Here is an 18,476-nt window from a genome sequence, read left to right on the forward strand (position 1 = left end):
TCTCAGCATAATACATAACAGAAGAAAGCATTACTGTTCCCTAAAATACTCAGAGAAAAATAATTTCATCAGGTGCTTTGTAAATACTGTTTTAAAAAGTTCAGAGATCAATTAAGCAATGTATGAAAAATATTAGCTGTGTTCTAGGATACTATAGAGGTAAAACTGAGAAGAGATTAACACATGAAAAGCTAGAAAGTTTGTTATAACACGTTCTAATTTTTAGATTAAACTACTCTTAGTTTATTAGGAAAGGAACTAATGTAAGTTCTTTCTGTGAATGTCCCTATTCTCATGTTTCTAATTTTTAACCTATTTCTAATTTCAACCAGTTCCAACAGAGAGTTACAGCTTCCAAAGATATACAAGCTCTTGAAGAGTTACATAAAAATAAATGGACAAGTCCAGAAGCCCTACTTTCCCCTTAAAAAAAGCTGCAGCATTAACTCAGCTGTTTTAGACACGAGGTGATAAACATAACCAGTGCCAAGGCATAATAAAGCTTCAAATCAGAGCTTATACTAGAAACCAGAGAACCTAACCACACAAGCTACAAATCTATAGGAGTCAGACTTTACTAGTGTCATTGCTTATGGGGGGGGGGGGGGGGTGAAGGTTAGCTCATGCAAGTCATTTTCTGTCAAGACTACCGCCTGTTAAGGGAGAGTTTCTACATTAGCTGACTGCTTGTTATTCCAAGTCCTGTGCTGTTCCAAGTATCTGACTCAACTTCTCTGCAGTCCTGAAGTCACCCGGGGAACATCCCATCTGTACACAGCAACTGTGCTGAAGTCAGCCGTTCTTCATTTGCTCTTACGTGCTTCAGTCTGATTTCATCCCTCCATCATTTATACACAAAGATTTTGCAAATTAATTTTTCATACTTTCTCATCAAATGCAAAGTACTACCAGAGATCAGGAAGACATTTTAGAAAGCATTTCAAATTTTACTATTCTTAAAAGTTCTAAACACATGCCAGCAGCAGGTGTGTGAAAATTCTCCTGAAACACTTGAACATATAAGGATGCTTTCCCCAAGTCATGGCTTATGTGTGTTTGAGGTAATTTCCACTGTTTCTCAGAGATTCATGTTTCACAATCACATGTTATTTCACTTATACTCCACATTAAACAGTATTTTCTAGCCTTCCATAATACCCTCCCTCACCAGTAAATGCCACGATATACAACTGTGGGACAACATAATGAATGAGAACAGAATTAAACTTCTACCTTAAGAAGCTGAGATTTCCTGATAGATTCCTTAAGCCTTCCCCTAGCCATAGGGAACCAAGCTTTGGAAAAATAGGTAAGAATCTGTCATTGGTCAGTAATTTCTGCAAAATGACATGTCCAAACAGTCTTTCTGTTCTTCCTGTAGTCCCATACAGATAGTACAGAACAGTATATTTCACCTTGTGTTTTTAACAAAGGTTTCATACCAGTAAGAAGCAAAAAGTTTGCAAGCTCATGCTGTCTAGGCAGTTAAACCAATTTTAATCAAGGTAACATACAGGGAAAAAGTGCATAAGCTGCAGAAAATTCCATCATTTTTACTAGTATTAAAACTACGAAAATATGCTGATCTACCATTTAACCTACAGCTTCTCTACAGCGTCATTCGACAAGTCTTTTCATTTTTCACCAGAAAAGCTAAAACCAGAGAAAAACAGTTAATTTCCCTATATGCCTTGCCAATTATTTCTAAAGATTACTTAAAGTGATATTTATTTCTAAAGAGTGCCTTTTCTGAGCAGCATTTGATGGCAATCTTTCTGCATTAATACTACTGTGATTTTGATGTGGGTTCTAAATGAGGTAACTCCATCCTATGAATAAGCCTCAGTTCAAGTCAATAGAAAGCTAAGATTTGGGGAAATCTATCTAAAACACATTTTAACCTTCAAAAGTCAATTATGATCACAGTAAATGTATTTATAATCATAAAAGTTTCAATATTTGTTCAAATGCTATTTACTTCAGAATTACAGATGATATCTATCTGAATTTGGCAAGAGTGGGTCAGATACTGGTAAGGTTGAAATTGTTGAACTAGTTACTAACACGAAAACCACCCCAAGCTGTGTGCCTCTGTGCAATCTCTTACAATCATCCATGAGAATAAAATTATTTTGCCCCCATAAAAGTGATACCCATTTGCACAAGACAGACTTCTGTTACAGAACAGTAAGTGAAGAAATCTAAAACTCACACATTTTCCTGACCTCCACTTGATCAGTACATAGAAAAAGCAAGAAACATCAGTTTTCACCAGGGAGAGAGAAAAAGGAAAGCCACCCATGTGTGAGAGTGGATCAAGAAAATGAAGTAATATAGGACAGTTTATCAGAAGAGTAGTTTTATATTCTTCAAAAAAAATTAGCAAGTGATCAGGGAAGCACCACTGTCATCAATAAAAGAAACACAAACTTAATATGGTCTTCAAAACCATTGTTTAAATAGTTCATTCATCATGCCTTCCATGCCATTTAGACAATCCAGCTTAAGTGGCAAAACCCAGCAACTCCTGAAACAACCCACCAACTCACCTCATGTTGCTGATATCAACTTATGGACCTGGCTTAGGAGCTGTGCAGCCGCCAATCTTCATAAACTCCATGCAAGAAACAAAACTGGAAGGGTTCAACCGTTTGTTACCATTGCTTTCAGAGAATGCTTTTTTCCAGTTTTCAATTAGTATCACTTTTCTAAACTAACATCTAAATCACATTCTTTCAGGGACCAATAACAGAGGTCTGGAAAACCAAGGTATCAATCTACATTCCTCAATAAAAGAAGAGTTGAAAAAGGATTTTTGTCACTGCTACCTGCTCAAATCCCCATGATCTGCAAACAGGACTGGAGAAATTAAATCCAACTTACAGCACACCACTGCTGATGGAACCAGTCTGGCTTTCAGAAGTTCATAGAAAACTGCTGTTTTGTTACCCATCTCCCTCACTTAAAGCAAGGGAATATAAACACACCAGAACCTATACTCTTTTTTCGCATTTTCTCATTTATAAAGTGAACATAATTTTCTGGTTTACAAAAGGAACATTTTTTGATACATCTCCCTTCCTTAAACTACGCTAAACTGACAAAGCATCTTTCACACAAATGACAGGTTCAGGTCTGGCTGAAGTAGCAACATTAGCAAGATTTTCCCCCACATTTCCTGATCTTTACAGAATACTTCCTCACTCAAAGCATCCCATAACAGAGACAGAGTTGCAACATAAGCCAGAGAGGGTGGATAGAAGGTGGAAAGAAGAAAGCAAATCTTTCAAGTTAAAGATAGCTCTTCTGGGACAGGAAAAAAGGAGCTGTCAATAGCCAGGATATTACTGACTGGCTATGAAACAATTAGGACCTGCTGGCATCTGGTCAAGAAGATGTGAAGGATTACATGAAGTGAGTTCAGGTAGCTCAAATGCTCAAGGAATCTTAAAGGGAATAGAAAGAGGAGAAATAGGAACACTACAAGTCTATTCTGAAATTTTGTGAAATTCTGTTAGTACTGGGGATTAAAAACCTCTGAAATTGGTGTTTTTCCATGTCTCCTGGCATTCTGGAGTCAGAAGAGTCATTCAATACTCATACAATTATGTTAAGTACAATATAAACAAGAAGTAAATTGTTTTGGACATCTTTATTATTTAATAACACAAAGGCAGGAGTTATTGCTCTGAAGATATATCAAGAACCCAGGATTGCACCTCCAAAACTCAGAGCATGATAGTAATATGCTAACACAATGCTGAGAGACAAGAAGTATCAAAATATTGACTGTAGAACAACCACAGGTTTTTTGGTTTGGGTTTTTTTCCCCAATTGTGACTATGGGAGGGAGTAAAGTAATTTCAGCAACTGAGACAATGTTAGAAACAGTTCTCAGTGCCCTTACTATTCTACTGTAAGTATTCAGTGTGCATAAGTATTCGATAGTCTTAAAATCACCTTATACTACAGAACAAAATGACCAAGAACTGTGGCTGAGGCAAGTATACCTATTAAGGAAGGCACAAAAGATATCAAACCCAAAATAGATTAGAAGTTAGAAAAACAGGTATTTTCAACAAAAAGCACTGCTAGCATGAATCTCAGATGTTAGTATTTATTTCCGAGACTCACAGATCTTCATCTTATAACCTCAAGAATACTCCTGTTCAGCACACAATTAATGTCTATACCTGTAACAGCTACTCAATTTTAAGGTCATCACATAGGTATTTCTGTATGTTAAAAAGAAAACGTATTGAATTTGATACATTAAACTGATTTCTCTTTAAACTTCAAAGTTCACAAGTGTTATGGTGGTTGCATAGTTTAACATACGCATCTGACTATCAGTTTTCTAAAATACCAGGTTATAAATTTAGCATTTTACTCGATAACCACAGAAGCATCAAGATGAAGTTTGATATGCACAGCAAAAAAAGGGTATTAAAAGCCATCCAACAGAGAGCCAAATTTCAGAAGGTCCACTGAAAATGGCTCACTACATAAGTATGTACTTAAACAGCACCATCTGAACAATTATTTTTAGAATGTACTAAGACTGCAATGCATTCCAGCATAGTAAGAAGTCACAACGGCCATGAAGCAGTAGCCTCAGGGCTACATTAAGACTGTTCAACAATTTACATATGCTGGTGAATTTAATGAAAGATCTAGGCATTAGTTAAAAAACAATGTTTTGTGGTAACTGATTTAAGAAATTAATTGGATTCAAACACAAGCATCTGACTAGTTTACTCCAACTGCCAGAAGCAGAAAACAGGAAAATAAAAGTGCTCTTTACGTACTGCCAGAGGGTCCAGTTCACCCTCCTGCCACCCCTTCTCACACACTCAGCTTCAGAACAAAGCTTTCCCCTTTCCTAATCTGAACATTAAGTCCTGTTCTTCAGAACTAATTTCCTATAGTGAAAAAGAATAAAAGTACATGGGCATGTGTGTGTGTGTTGTTCCCTACTGTCAAACATAAGGTTTTTATTTGAGATCTTTTAAGACATTTAATTAAATTTGACTATAGAATCCCTTAGGGGAAAAACAATTAAAAGCTTTCTGCTTTCTAACAAATAACTTTTCACTCTTAGAGAAACATCTATGTTTTCCCACTTTCATAGCTCTCAACACTTCCAACGTATCTTTTCTCGACACAAAACCACAGGAAACCTCAGAAGATGCAGTACTTCCCATATTGCCATTGTGACATTTTTGGCTCAAATTTATTTTTAAGTAAACTTGGAGAGGTAGGAGCCTAATTAAATACCATTTTCACAAGAAGCTTTATTATTTCTAATCATTTAAATGGACTAAGTAGAAAAGGCTTTACAAATATAACAGTCTGAACCACCACAGAACCCTGTTTCACAGATTCACATGGCATCTCCTATGCAGGGGACAGCAAGATCCGATCACATTATTAGACCTGTAAACTCTTAAACTTGGTTTATTGACTTGATCTTCAGATAGGAAGATGCCAGGTTTAGGTTTTATCAAAATGACATCTTTATGACATTGTAACAAAAGGACCATGGGAGGCCAAACAATTTTCCTAAAGAATGATGCATTAGAAGTAATTTTCTGCCTAGGCCTCCATTTCTAGGGTGGCTCTGTGTGATGGAAAAAGGAGTCATTTCTTTCCCAATCCCATTTTTGTCAGGAGATCCTGCTTAAGGAAGGCCAAGATCCAAACCCAGTCATCTTCCAGCAACATAAATGGCTCTCAAGATCTTCTGCTGAAGGCTTGTGATGCAGTATAAAGGTTAGAAGGTGTCCTGAAGCAATTTGGAGGGAATGAAGAGGGAGAGAAGAGTCACAAGATGCACCAAAGCAATAATGCACGTAACATAGTTCCAAATGACTTCAACTCAGCATGAAAGAGGAACTGGTAAAATCTCCTTAGAATTTCATTGCCAGTTTTCAAGTGATTCCTTTTGCTAAAAATCAAAAGGAAATTTAGAATAAAATTCCTGTGCCAGCAATGACATAGCTGGAGAAAGAAAGGTCTGACTGTGGGCTACTGATGTTTGCAAGGAAGAAGCTGTTGCTCTGCACAGCGTGAAGCGAGAAAGGCAGAATTTACCTGAGCTGATTCTACCGATTCCCCTTCTCTGGGCCTGAGGGACTGCCGATCATGTGGGTTAGCAGCACATCCCCTTAATCAGGATGTTCCACTCTTATTTCCTTCACATGGACAAAGAAACAGGACTTAAACTCAGCAGCCACAGGCTCCTCTGAAGGAAGAATGTATTTACACATTTAGAACTGGGGAACTTTATCAGTGCTGGGAATCAAGTTGGATTTCAAACCCATTTGGTGGCCTCTACCTTACTGTGCATTCAAACCTAGCACTAGTGTAAAGAGACAGAGAGGAGATGAAAGTTGTGTGGCTATGGGCCATATACAATCACTGGCCTTATCTTGGCCCCAGTCACCAGTTTCTGCTCTGGAATTAGTTTCCTGTCTAGAAAAGGGTCAGACAAAGAATGTCATTAGTGCTTCAAAGAACTGAAGTACAAATATGACCCATGGACAGGAAGCTTACACAGAGGCATAAAAAACATTCTTTCCAAGTGCCCGGGATATTTTTTCTCCTCTCTCTCTCCCCCACATTTTTTTCTTTAAACTGCTCACACTCTTTCTCTCTCTCAGCCTAGAGAAGTGGAAGACAACATCAACAAAAAAAAGCATAAAGAAACAGCATAAAGTCCATCCTTCACAGCTGAGTGGATGGCAGTTCAAAGGGGCCCTACCTACCTGCAACCCTGTTGTTTGCTTCAAGAACTCTGTTTGCCCAAGGAAAAAGAGACGAGCAAATCCTGGAAGCAGATCCTTCCCCAAAGGAAGTTTCTTTCTGAGTCTGCAACCTGGAGCTTTTGCTTGAGACTCAGTCCTCTGAGCGGATTCTTTCTTCAAACTCTCACACTGGTTCTTTACTTTTGTGGGCAGCTGGAAAAAGAATGAAGCCGTAGGCTGAGGCAGGGACTCCATACTTCCAGGATAGGGAGGCAGAAAGACTGGAGGGGAAGGAAAAGTGCTAGTTGGTAACTTCTTGAATAATGATCTGCATTCCCTCATTTTCTGCCACACAGAGACATACACATAGTCACTGCAATAGGGGAGGATGACAAGAGATGAGTACTAGACATGCAGTTTTTTCATGCTCTGATGCCAAAAAAATCCCCAAAACACCAAAGTGTTGAGCTGTGAACTTTCAAGACTTTTAAGGCATCTACCAATAGATGAGATCAATTATAAGATGTTTTGTCCAGAAAGTTCTCTCAGTTTGTTAAAAAGTAGATGGGAGGGGAGGGAATTTAAGTGCTCATTTCTTGGAAAAAAATCCGAATCTCTCCTCTGTTCACTTTCTCTCAAGTGAATTAAAAATGGCATCTGTTGCAATGAAGTGAACGTCTCCCCATAATCTCTTTAAGAAACAACGAACATACTTACCTGAATACTTCCCTCACCAATGACTTCCTAACCCCAGCCCCAACTCCTCTGTAAAGGCCTTACTCCAATCTCAAGTCTTCTACTCTTTGCAAAATCAGATCGATCACTGACAGCAGTTTAATGCTCTTGTGACAACCTCTGACTTAACCTAGGCACATTATGATTGCTGTGGAAGCTAAGAATCTACCCAAGCTCCTGGGTCAGGTTTCTGGATTTCTAGAACATTCCTCTTTTTTCCTGAAAACCTAGATGTCCTAGGAGTTGTCGTTACTTGAACAATAAAGTGTAAAGCACGAGAACCCTGAAATTTTCTTCTTCACAAATCCTGAAAGCTATTAAGACTCCTGTGAAGTTTTAACAGTAGCACGGATCCAACATGCAACAAAACAGAACTAGAAGTCACTGGACTTAAAACACAATTATATGCATAGCCGCTCATGTATGCGTTTATTGGTTTACCCATTTTACCCATTGCAAAACCTTTCACACACAGTGTCTGGTATTTGCACGTAGGGTAGCCGTTAAGGTGTGTGCCTCAAATGAGGCACTACCATTTTACCCACGGTGCTCTTCATTGCTCTCAAGATGCCAGGTAGAGTATGATCCAATAGTTAACCAAAAAAGTATGTTACTCATTATGTTTGATGCAATTTCACTTAATTCACTTTGGAGCAATTTCGGTGGTGTTTCTTCATCCTCTCATTTAGAGCACACACTTAAACAAAACAGCTTTATACGGCTAGGTATCTCATGTGTCCTCCAATTATATGCTTCCCCCTCCTCAAAGAAATTTTCTTTCATTGTGCTCCAAATACTGCAAGGAGAAGTTGAGAAAAAAACTAGGTTTTGTCGTTAAAACCACAATAATAACATAGTTTTTAAAAGGCATCTTAATTTTTGCACTTAAGAGTAGCAGACACAAAAATGTCCTTTTTTTTAAACAGGTGACCGATAAAGCCATCAAGGACAGAACCTGATATCCTACAGTAATTAAAACAGAAAAATCAGCAACTTTCTTCCAGAGAAACTGCTTGGGCATGCAAAAAGATACTCTGCTTCTTGGTTCCTCTGAGGACACTGAACATGGTGATGGTATCTCAATCCAAGGTAAGACATTTTGCTCTGAATAACAAGACTACTTCATAGAAACAACATTAATTATCTTTTAGTGGAATTTCATGAATTCTCAACAACCTGAGACCAAGATGTGTTCCTATACCTTTCAATTTGACAAAAACATTGCCTTTTTGATTACTTCAGATCAACTTTCAAAGATTAGAGAGTCAGGTTGTCTTTTCATCCCACATGCATGTTTTTGTGAAAGAAGGTCTTTCTGTTTGGAAAGAGTAACTGACCACCACACACAAATGTACTTGGCCAACAGATGTCTCCAGGATGATGACATTTATACTCTCCTCTTCCTGTAAGGTAGAGGATACAAGATAAAAATAGAATAAGAGAAAATGTAATAAACAGAACATGTTCAATGCAATTTTTTACTGTTCTGTACTTGCTGGCTAAGAAACTATCACAGAAGGACAGTATAATTAAAAGCACATTTCTTCTTAAGACTCCTTTGTGAATAAAGATTCTTTTTTACCAGATAACTTGCAACACCTTCAATCTCAGGAACTGTCCATGTTGCTAATACTTGATACTTACAATTCATAACTACAACGCCATATACAATGTTATAGGTTTAATTTCAGGCAATGCGTTGAAGCCTACAAACACTACTAACACTTCTGAAGTCAATATTCTTTCTCAGTTCGAATAAAAGGTATCAAAGCAAATCAACCCAGATGAAGCCACATGACCCAGCTTATCGCAGGCTCCTTTCAAACAGGAATTTGCCTAGGGCCTCTGTAATATCAAGGTAAGGCTGTCTTCAGGAAATCCTCTCTCATCAACAGGGAAAGATCCTATTCACTGGAAACACACTCCAGATCACCTTCAATACACCGCATAGTATGAAATCACCTACTGAAGTTTCAGGGGTATAGAAGAAAGGATTACTTGGTCTTACTCCATGCAGCAGCTCCGTAGAAGAAACAAAGATCCAATGTAAAAATTTAAGCAAAAAAAAAAAAGCATTTATGAGGACTTTGTCCATTGGTGTTTTCCTCATGTAAACAGGTGAACAACAAAACAGTTTCTGGAAGATCAATCTGAAACATGCTGTTAGGTGTAACTTGTTTTTAAATTCCTTTCCTTACATCAAGGTCACATTACATCTCCTTTTCCAAGAAAGGGAGAACCCTTTACTTCTAATTTTTATCCTTTCATACATCTTTCTTCCCTTGAACAAACTAGTCTTGAACTCTAGACTAAATAAGGTTGGTAATTTTTGTATTCTAGCTACCAAAAATACAAGCCTGATTGATTCCTATATAGAGATATGTATGTCAGGCTGAAACAACTGCACGTTTCTGCATTTTGAGATGAGAAATGCTAATCTTTGCTCTTCTAAAGATTTAAAAGAATGGAAAAGAGGTCTACAACAGATCACCCAAAGTACCTGAATCCCTCTTATGGGAATTTTGGAAGAGGTCTTTTTGCTGCCTCACGCCAATCATCAGAAGTGATTCACACTACCAAGATGGGATGTTAAAACAGCTTAAGGAGCTGAATATGCAACAGCTCTTCTCAGTCACTGTACTGTAGTTTGCTGATTTACCTCAAGTGCAGGCTGTGATGGGATCCTTCTAGTTGGAGCAGAAAGAAATTATGGCTGTGATGACAAGAACAACATATGTTGATGATCTTCAGATATAGATGAATTCAGGAAAGGCACTGGTAGTTCCATTTGTGAGCACACAGAAGACTGTAAAGAATCCTATAATCAATGTTCTCATCTCCTTTGGGCAAAGAAAGGAATCTCTGCAACATCTTTCCATAGTGACCTGACTGTTGATAGATATTCTGGGACGAAAAATCCATTAGCGTTTTCTTCCATCTTCCTTCTCTACATAGCAGGTTTCACTACCACTCACTAATTCAAGAGCCAGTGAAGAGAGTGATCCCCATTTTTCTGCATCAGTGATGAAAAGCTCAATAGCCAGTAAAGAAAAGTTTAAACAATTGTGAGTAAATTCTACAGAATACCATCTGCAAAATAAGCAAAAAACTAAATCTATGTATTTGGTAAGTAGTATAGAATATAAGCAACAATACTTTTTTTATTTCTAATACTCAGCTCCAACAATTGCAGGATCCAAGTAAAAGAACATGGAAACAAAATGCAAACTGCCACACCTGATTCAAGTTACCTGCAGCTATAACAACTATTTCTCAACTCTCAAACTGAAATTTTAAAGCATCATGCAACCATTTTAGATTTAAAGTGCAACTAGCCACATGGAGTATTTGCAGTTCTTAAAATTAAATTTGTTCTAGGTTAAGTAGTTTCTGCCCTGCTGCCATTAGCCATACCTCTAGAAATACGTGCAGGCTGCAAACCCACTGCAGGATCTATGCACCAGCATCCAGTTGAACTGTTATTCAAAATAAACATTACAAGAACAACAAATTTTAGTAAAGCATCTTTCTCCTGGAAACTAGCACTAACATGACATGCACATTAAAGTACCAACAGGAGTGATGTAAGGCTGACTGTTTAAATTCCAAGCTACTAACACTATGAAAAAAATACTAGTTTCCCCAAACTCACTGGTTTTGGTTATTTTCGGGGGAAGGGAAGGAGGAGACTTGACAGAAGGGAATAAGTCATTGAGCATTACATCAGCTACACCAGATAACGTTGTCAAGTCCCAAGATGGAGAAAAGGCAGCAAAACCATTGATTAAAGTGTTGATTTTAAAAGAATAAGTGTCATGCAACCCATCATTATGTTATCATACCTTATCAAGATAATGTTATCAGCTAGTGTTAACAAGTCCAGAGAAGGGCCACAAAGATGATGAGAGGGCTGGAGCACCTCTCCTGTGAAGCCTGGCAGAGGGAGTTAGGAGGGTTCAGCGTGGAGAAGAGAAGGCTCTGGGGAGACCTCATAGTGGCCTTCCAGAACTTAAAGGGAAGTACTACAGGGAAGACGGGGAGGGACTCTTTATCAGGGAGTATAGTGATAGGATGAGGGGTAACGTTTTTAAACTGAAAGAGGGTAGCTTTAGATTAGATTTAAGGAAGGCATTCTTTACTGTGAGGGTGGCAAAGCACTGGAACAGGTTGCCCAGTGAGGTTGTGGATGTTCCCTCCCTGGCAGTGTTCAAGGCCAGGTTGGACGGGGCTTTGAGCAACCTGGTCTAGTGGAAGGTGTCCCTGCACATGGCAGGGGGGTTGGAACTAGATGATCTCTAAGGTCACTTCCAACCCAAACCATTCTGTGATTCTATGATCATTAAAAAACAAACTTGCAGACAAATATAATAGTAGGGATTGACTTTCTGAATTTCAGAATTTGTTCTAAAGAATTTGGCCTCTTTCCAAAAATGTTTTGTGCTCAACTTCAAAGGCCTACTAAAAACCAGAGAGGGTCACAGCGTTGTCTAGGTTATCAGACAAGGCGTCAGACAATACCTACTCGATACTGGCATAGGTACCAATCCCTGAAAGACCTTTCTTACTGCCAGTTTAGGAGTGGTAAAAAGCTATGGCTTTTCTGAACTCAGCATGACAGAGAATTCTAGAATTGTATATAGCTGTCACAGCAACACACATGTGAGAAACACAGCTAGTATTTCTTGGCACATTTATAACAGCAGGAAAACACTAGGGGTATAAAATTGAATGATTGGCTGATTATAGAAAATACTGCCTTGTAAAAGTAATTCCAATTAATAGATGCATCAATTCTATAAAATTAAAGAAACGGGTATCTCTTAATGTTAGAATTATTTTTCATTTTAAAAACTGTTTACATTGGTTTTAAACATCTTTACTAACATGTTTTTTTGTTTCTTGTCAACTTTGTATGCCAAGTACAGTCAAGAGCAAACCTTTTTCTGGCCTAAATAAACCATGTTTCAAATGAGATTAACAGACTTTACTGGCACTAATATACATTTCCGTCATAAAGACAGACCTTCATTCAGCTTCAGGGAAATTCTATGCTTCTGGGCAGAATGCATGAGCTGATATTAAAAAAAAAAAAATCAGTCTTTTTAAGACATCATATGATGCCAGGTTGTTCAGGTTTTTTCCTCCTTAAGAAAGCCAGCTATAGCAACAAAGGTTACAGTAATTATACCTCAAACTTACTTGAAGAAATTACATAAAATCTATACTTTCTTAATATTAACAGTGTCTTTGTACTTTCCTTTTTAGCTCTTTAATACATGGCTTGATTTATAATGTGATTCCATTTACATGCAATTACCTTATACAAATTTCTTACACAATTTTTTTTTTTAAAGCATATTTCTTACTGAGTTCTCAATCTTCACGTAATTCCTACAGTTCTCTGGTCAGGGTCTTTCAGCCAGTCTATCTGCAGAACCTGGAAGCTAAAATACTACACATATGCAATGTTAAGAGGAGTGATTCCAGTACCATTCAACAGCCACATTGGACCAGATGACTGTAATTTGGGTTATGTTTTGGTTTGGTTTTGTTGGTTTGGGGGGGGGGGGGGGGGGGGGGGGCTGTCAGCAGTGTCCAAACTGAATTTTCGTGTGAGAATAGATCAAGGCTTTTCTCTGCAGGTTTTGACCCTTGATCGCCTCCTTCATGACATTCCTCTGGTGTCTGGGATCTGCAGAGAACTCAAATATAACAAAAATGCCCCTTTCATGCAGTATTTACTCAAATACAGATATTCAATAGATTAATGTTAGTAAAGGGGCAACATGGATGCACTGGAAAATACAAGCTAAACAAGTTGCTTTTTTGAAGTCATCGGTTTTAAGAAGTTCTACTTTGGAAACTACTCAAAACATGCATTTCAGAATTGAGCACTTACTATGTTTCTTTTCATATCAAATACCAATTTCTCCATCTTTTGTTAGAAGAACTTCCTGACTCTAGAGCTTACAAATTTAGCGTGCAATCTGACCAGCAAGCTTGATCCTCTCCTCGTTTTCAGTAGCATTAAGAACTCTACAGCTAAAACTGGACTGAGTTTTCTACTAACTGTTTCTGCTGAGACACAAACTGATGTCAAATGCTACTGTAAACTCTGTTAGTTCTCCAGCACTAAATAGTATGTGAGGTAACTAAGGCTTATTTTTGTCTAACATGAGCTGGTGACAGTTGAGACAGAAACCAATGTAGAGTCATGACTTACAAACGATGTGCAAGCACACCATGATGTACCTTTGCAACATATAGTCTGTTAGGTTCAAGATTCAAGTTTAAGTGTCATGTACAGTCAGTTATGGTTTAGATTGGAATTGCAATTTTTATTTTTACCTAGTAGATGTTAACAGCACATGAAAAATGCATTCTAGATTATCTTGTACTGCTACCACCACACAAAACATGCTGTCTTTAATTAGCTAATTAAATGTTTTCTGAATATTTGCTGACAACTTTCCTTATTGGACCAGTGCCTCAAATTCACCCGTATTTTAATATCAAATTAAAATTGTGTCATTCTCTCAAATACGACTTGGAATAAGACCACCACAAGTTTTATAGTGAAAGTGTTCCTAAGTCAGCTGAGGTAAAGGCCATTTGAAATGTATCATTTGGCTCTGCTTATGTAAAACTGTTTGCATTGAGTTGTCCCTGTATCTTCTCTCCATGCAAGCACCTTCACACCTACCTGCTTTGATCAGCCAGAACTCCAAGCTTTTGCACTAGACACAATTAACTTTGGCAGTGCCTCTTCACAGGCATACCAGTGTGCAGTGTTTGACTGTCATTCTGTATCTGTTGAAATATTAGCACTTGGTTTAGGTTGTGTGCAAGAAGGAAAAAAAACAGTAACAAGTCATACATTAGAAAAATATACGAAAACAAAGGTTTCTAGCCTAGGCTTACCACTTTCACAATTATTCATAACAGGGAAAAAGACAAACATCAAAAATCCATACCGAAACAGAAACTTACCCCACTGACTGATCTGGGTTGGAGACTGTTTAACCATACACTGAATCTCACAGGACCCTCTTTCCTTCATTTGAGTCAAGACTTCATTGACAAAAATAAACACAATCCAGGGCAGATAAAATAGAGCTTCCCACGCACTCAGAAAAGAAACTATGAACCCTCTTGAAAAAAAAATATCATTTGAATCATTACTGAACACTTCTGTATATTATTAATATCTACAAAACACATAGTTTATTTTGAAGCAAGTCTGACAACAACATACACCAGGGATATTCTTGCCATGACTTTATGAGATTAGTTGCCTGATCTCCAATTTCTGTACAAAAATGTGAAGGCCAGTGTTTCCTCAAAACAGTTGTTATATTTAATAAAATGCTTCTGCCTGTAAGTTTCTAAGATCATGTCTCCTATAAAAGACCAGTAAGGCTCCTTTCCTTCCATCACATTTTCTTTTTAAGGCAAGATTCTAAAATTAGTTTGCAGCAGGACTGAGAGATATCAGCATTAAAGTTCTCGTGTTTTAGCTGTTCATTATATGCAAACTACTGTATTTTCTATTTAATGGCTTTCTAGCTATCAAAAAAAAAGCTAAAAAAACTCACAAGCATTCCATGCTGCCATTACTTCTATATGCAGAAATGTTTGTATCAGAAAACTCTTAGATGCTCTTAAATTAAGTCAAACTTCCATCTTCTAGTTTACCAAAACATACAAAAAGGAAGCATAGTGCGTGTAACAAAGCTTGACATAGCCAACGTAAAGAAAACTGCAACACAGAATGCCTGAAAGTCCTTCATCGTTGGCATGTGTTCAAAATCCATTCTCTAGAGGCTGCAGAGTTAAGCATTACATTATGTAGAATTCAACTGAGAACGAGTCTGTATTTTTTAAGTGTAGTTACTCTTTCAGATAGTTATTTCCCCAAGTTTTAAATTATTCTTAATTCATGGTTTAATATCTGCATAACTGAAATCTCCATAAGCATTTTGCAAGCTAGACCAGAGTTTAATATTGTGTAACTGCTTCTCCTCCTCTTTTTTTTTTGCTGGACAAGCATTGAGTATTGCTTCACGTATACAATTTTACAAGTGAACATCAAGTAATGTCCTATTCTGTTATTTCTTAACTATTTTTATTGTAGGCTTCAATACAAAAGAAAAATTCTTCAAACAGAACTGCCAACTTCATACTTCAAGATGTAACTTACTGTAACAGTCTGCTATTCCTAGCCCAGGCAATTTTTTAATGTCCTTTTTTCAAGTCATCATAGAATTGCCATTTATCAGTCAAGTTCTTTCATTCTGTTTTATAAAATAAAGCATGCATATGTATTTAAGTAGCCTGCATGACAGAAGAATCACGGTACCTAATAAAATGCTTTATAATAGTACTTGTATAGACAACTTCACAATTTTGTTGGAGAGAAGCTATAGGAAGTATTTGGGTGAGTGCTAAATACACACTGCAATACAGCATTAAACCTTTTTTTTTTTTCATACTAACTGAACATAGGTTTCAGAAATATGGCATATTCAATCAAAAGTTTGATTTCCCAGCAATGCATTGTGATACTATGACTCAGTGTTTTCATTATTTTTTTCTCTTGTACATTTAAAATATGTAAACAGAAAAAAGGGGTGCAGTAGAAAAACCAAAAGCTCTAAAAATATCAATAGTCTCATTACTACCATCAAGTAATAATTTGTTTTCATACTTACTGCAGTTCTTTACAAAAACATGCAATGAAACATATATTCTGCATTCTACAATGGAGATGGAAGATCCGTCCCACCTCCCAAGTGGGGGCAGAGAGCACTGTGGGGGGAGGAGGACATGGGGAAGGGTATAGTCCACAACTCCAGTGGAATCACTTGAACACGTGTTAGCAGCATGTACAATGGCAGGCCATTCTCAGAGAGCCAATAATTTAACCATGGCCAGTGGCCTTTAAGGAACTGAATCATTAACTGGACTATACAGATTTTTGAGTTCCACAGTATCTAGAGCTCTAACTGTAGCAAAATAATACTATGTATAGACTAAAAAAGTATACAAACATATGATGTGTCTTTGACTGCAGTTTAACAAACAGTGGTAAAAGACATTATTGAGAAAGTCTAAGTATTTTAAAAGAAAAGTGAAGAGACAAAATATAAATCTTAACATTCTTCTCACTACAGACAACCACTTCATGTCTTCTTTCCTCACCCATTCCCCATTATGCATTAACACAACACATATTCCTTCCCTCCTCTTCATCACTTAAATCAGAGCAAATGGTTATTCTGAGCAGTGTCCTAAATATTAATGTAAAAGAATTAGATCTACTTAGCAGCTAGCAATCAGAGAAGTCAATATCATCTGACTATCCTGTTTTCCGTCTATCATAAGGCAAATCTAAAACTACTAATACATGTTCATTTGGAGCATGAATATATAGTGTAAACAAAGTTGATCTGAGGTAAAAACATGACACTATGGACAAAGACAAAAATTCATTTCCACGTGGCCTAGTCATAAAGTACACAATTCAATAGGAGGAACCAGTTACTACAAGGAAGCCAAATTCACACAAGCTTAACCATCTATTTCAGAATTGCAGCTAACATTAAACACAAAAAAACTACAAGTTATAGGAAAAGAGGGCTCACAGCTATCATAACAATAAACGTCTCTATATTTTATTAGAATTATTCATATTGTAGTAAATGAAAGTTACTAGAAACTTCTGTAGTTCACATACATACTTTAAAACTCCATAAACTTACACAATGGTTTCCAATGACAAACTAGACTTGACAAGATGAGAGCCCACTACCCATAGTTCTAGCTCAATTTTGACTGGGTCTTCAAAACAAATAAAACCCAAGAGAACATGACAAACTAAGTATTTCTGCTGCGTGTTCCCTACAAAACAATTTCTGAAGCCACCATTCAATTTAAATCCAGTTTGACACCTCAAGAGAGTGTCATGAAAGCAATGGAGTAGATAAGCACAGCCATATTTCCACCTCCACAAGTCCAAGGCGAGGGGTGCCAAGAGGCACCTCCAACACTACTCATTCTGATGGACAATGACCAGCTATCCAGGTAGCACATCCCAAGCTGAGAGCAGCAGCCCAGCCTGTTTTTTTTTCAGGCAGCCAGCAAGCCAAAAGACACAAAGCAAAAGGGAAGCTACAGCAGGGAAGTCAAAAGAAAGAGATACAAAAGCAAGTTACTGGGGGGAAAGGGAAGAGCAACATGGCAATAGAAAAGGATAACTGCAGTGCCACAGTCAAGGAGACTTACAGAAATCCCTAGAAGCCCTACACACAGCCCCCCATTTATTTATTTATTTTAAAGTTGCAGTACTTATGGAACTTTTGGTTTGGTTCTCAAATAATAAACAAAAACACGGGGGGAGAAGCACGACAGGACAGTCTTGAAAGTCAAATCTTTTAAGATTGCTTCCTATATCCTACGCTCCCCCTGTAGCAGAACCACTGACTTGAGTGAACTCCACTGACCTGAACGCACCTGCAGCATTAACTCGCTTCATATACAAAGCCAGTGGCAGGACTAGAGCCAATGTTATGGGTATAATACTTAGGCTTCAACATTAGCCTGACTATTGCATCAGTCATGCTATTTTTAAGTATAATTCAGCTTCTCTTTCATGATCTGATGCAAGCCTGTATGGTTTTTGTTTTGTTTTTAAACACTGTTCAAACGCAGTTTGTTCAACACCACCTTATTTGCCAAAATAATTAAGAGACTTTCTAATATCATGCAATGTCTACCAGTGGGAACATTTATTAGAAGCAGTGATTGCTATGCTTGACAAGAGAGCTACTAATATTAAAATTTATCCTTCTAAATAATATGCAAAGCTGGCAAAACATTTTTTGTTATTACTCCAATTTTACTACTTTAGGCTTATGAATGACAGTATCAAAATGTTTAGCATCACTGCAAAAAAGTTAAAATGCATCACAGGTACTATACCCTGAAAGCAAAGCT

The 18,476-nt window shown here is 37.4% G+C and overlaps 1 protein-coding gene across 14 annotated transcripts in view; it reads right to left on the reverse strand.

Moving 5' to 3' along the window:
* Nucleotides 1-18,476, reverse strand: part of TSC22D1 (TSC22 domain family member 1) — a 96,881-nt gene that overhangs the window by 49,041 nt on the left and 29,364 nt on the right. Inside the window, exons 3-7 of one of the 14 annotated variants that reach the window (XR_012622047.1) lie at nt 14,185-14,291; nt 10,896-10,957; nt 10,141-10,571; nt 6,768-6,959; nt 3,638-5,785 (exon numbers count right to left, since the gene is read on the reverse strand). The exons of 2 other annotated variants lie outside the window; for them this stretch is intronic. The gene's annotated coding sequence lies outside the window, so the exon portion shown is untranslated. 11 more of the 14 variants (XR_012622046.1, XR_012622050.1, XR_012622048.1 and 8 more) reach the window with 11 other exon arrangements.

Source organism: Strix aluco, chromosome 2 (genome assembly GCF_031877795.1).
Source record: "Strix aluco isolate bStrAlu1 chromosome 2, bStrAlu1.hap1, whole genome shotgun sequence".
Taxonomy (NCBI): Eukaryota; Metazoa; Chordata; class Aves; order Strigiformes; family Strigidae; genus Strix; species Strix aluco.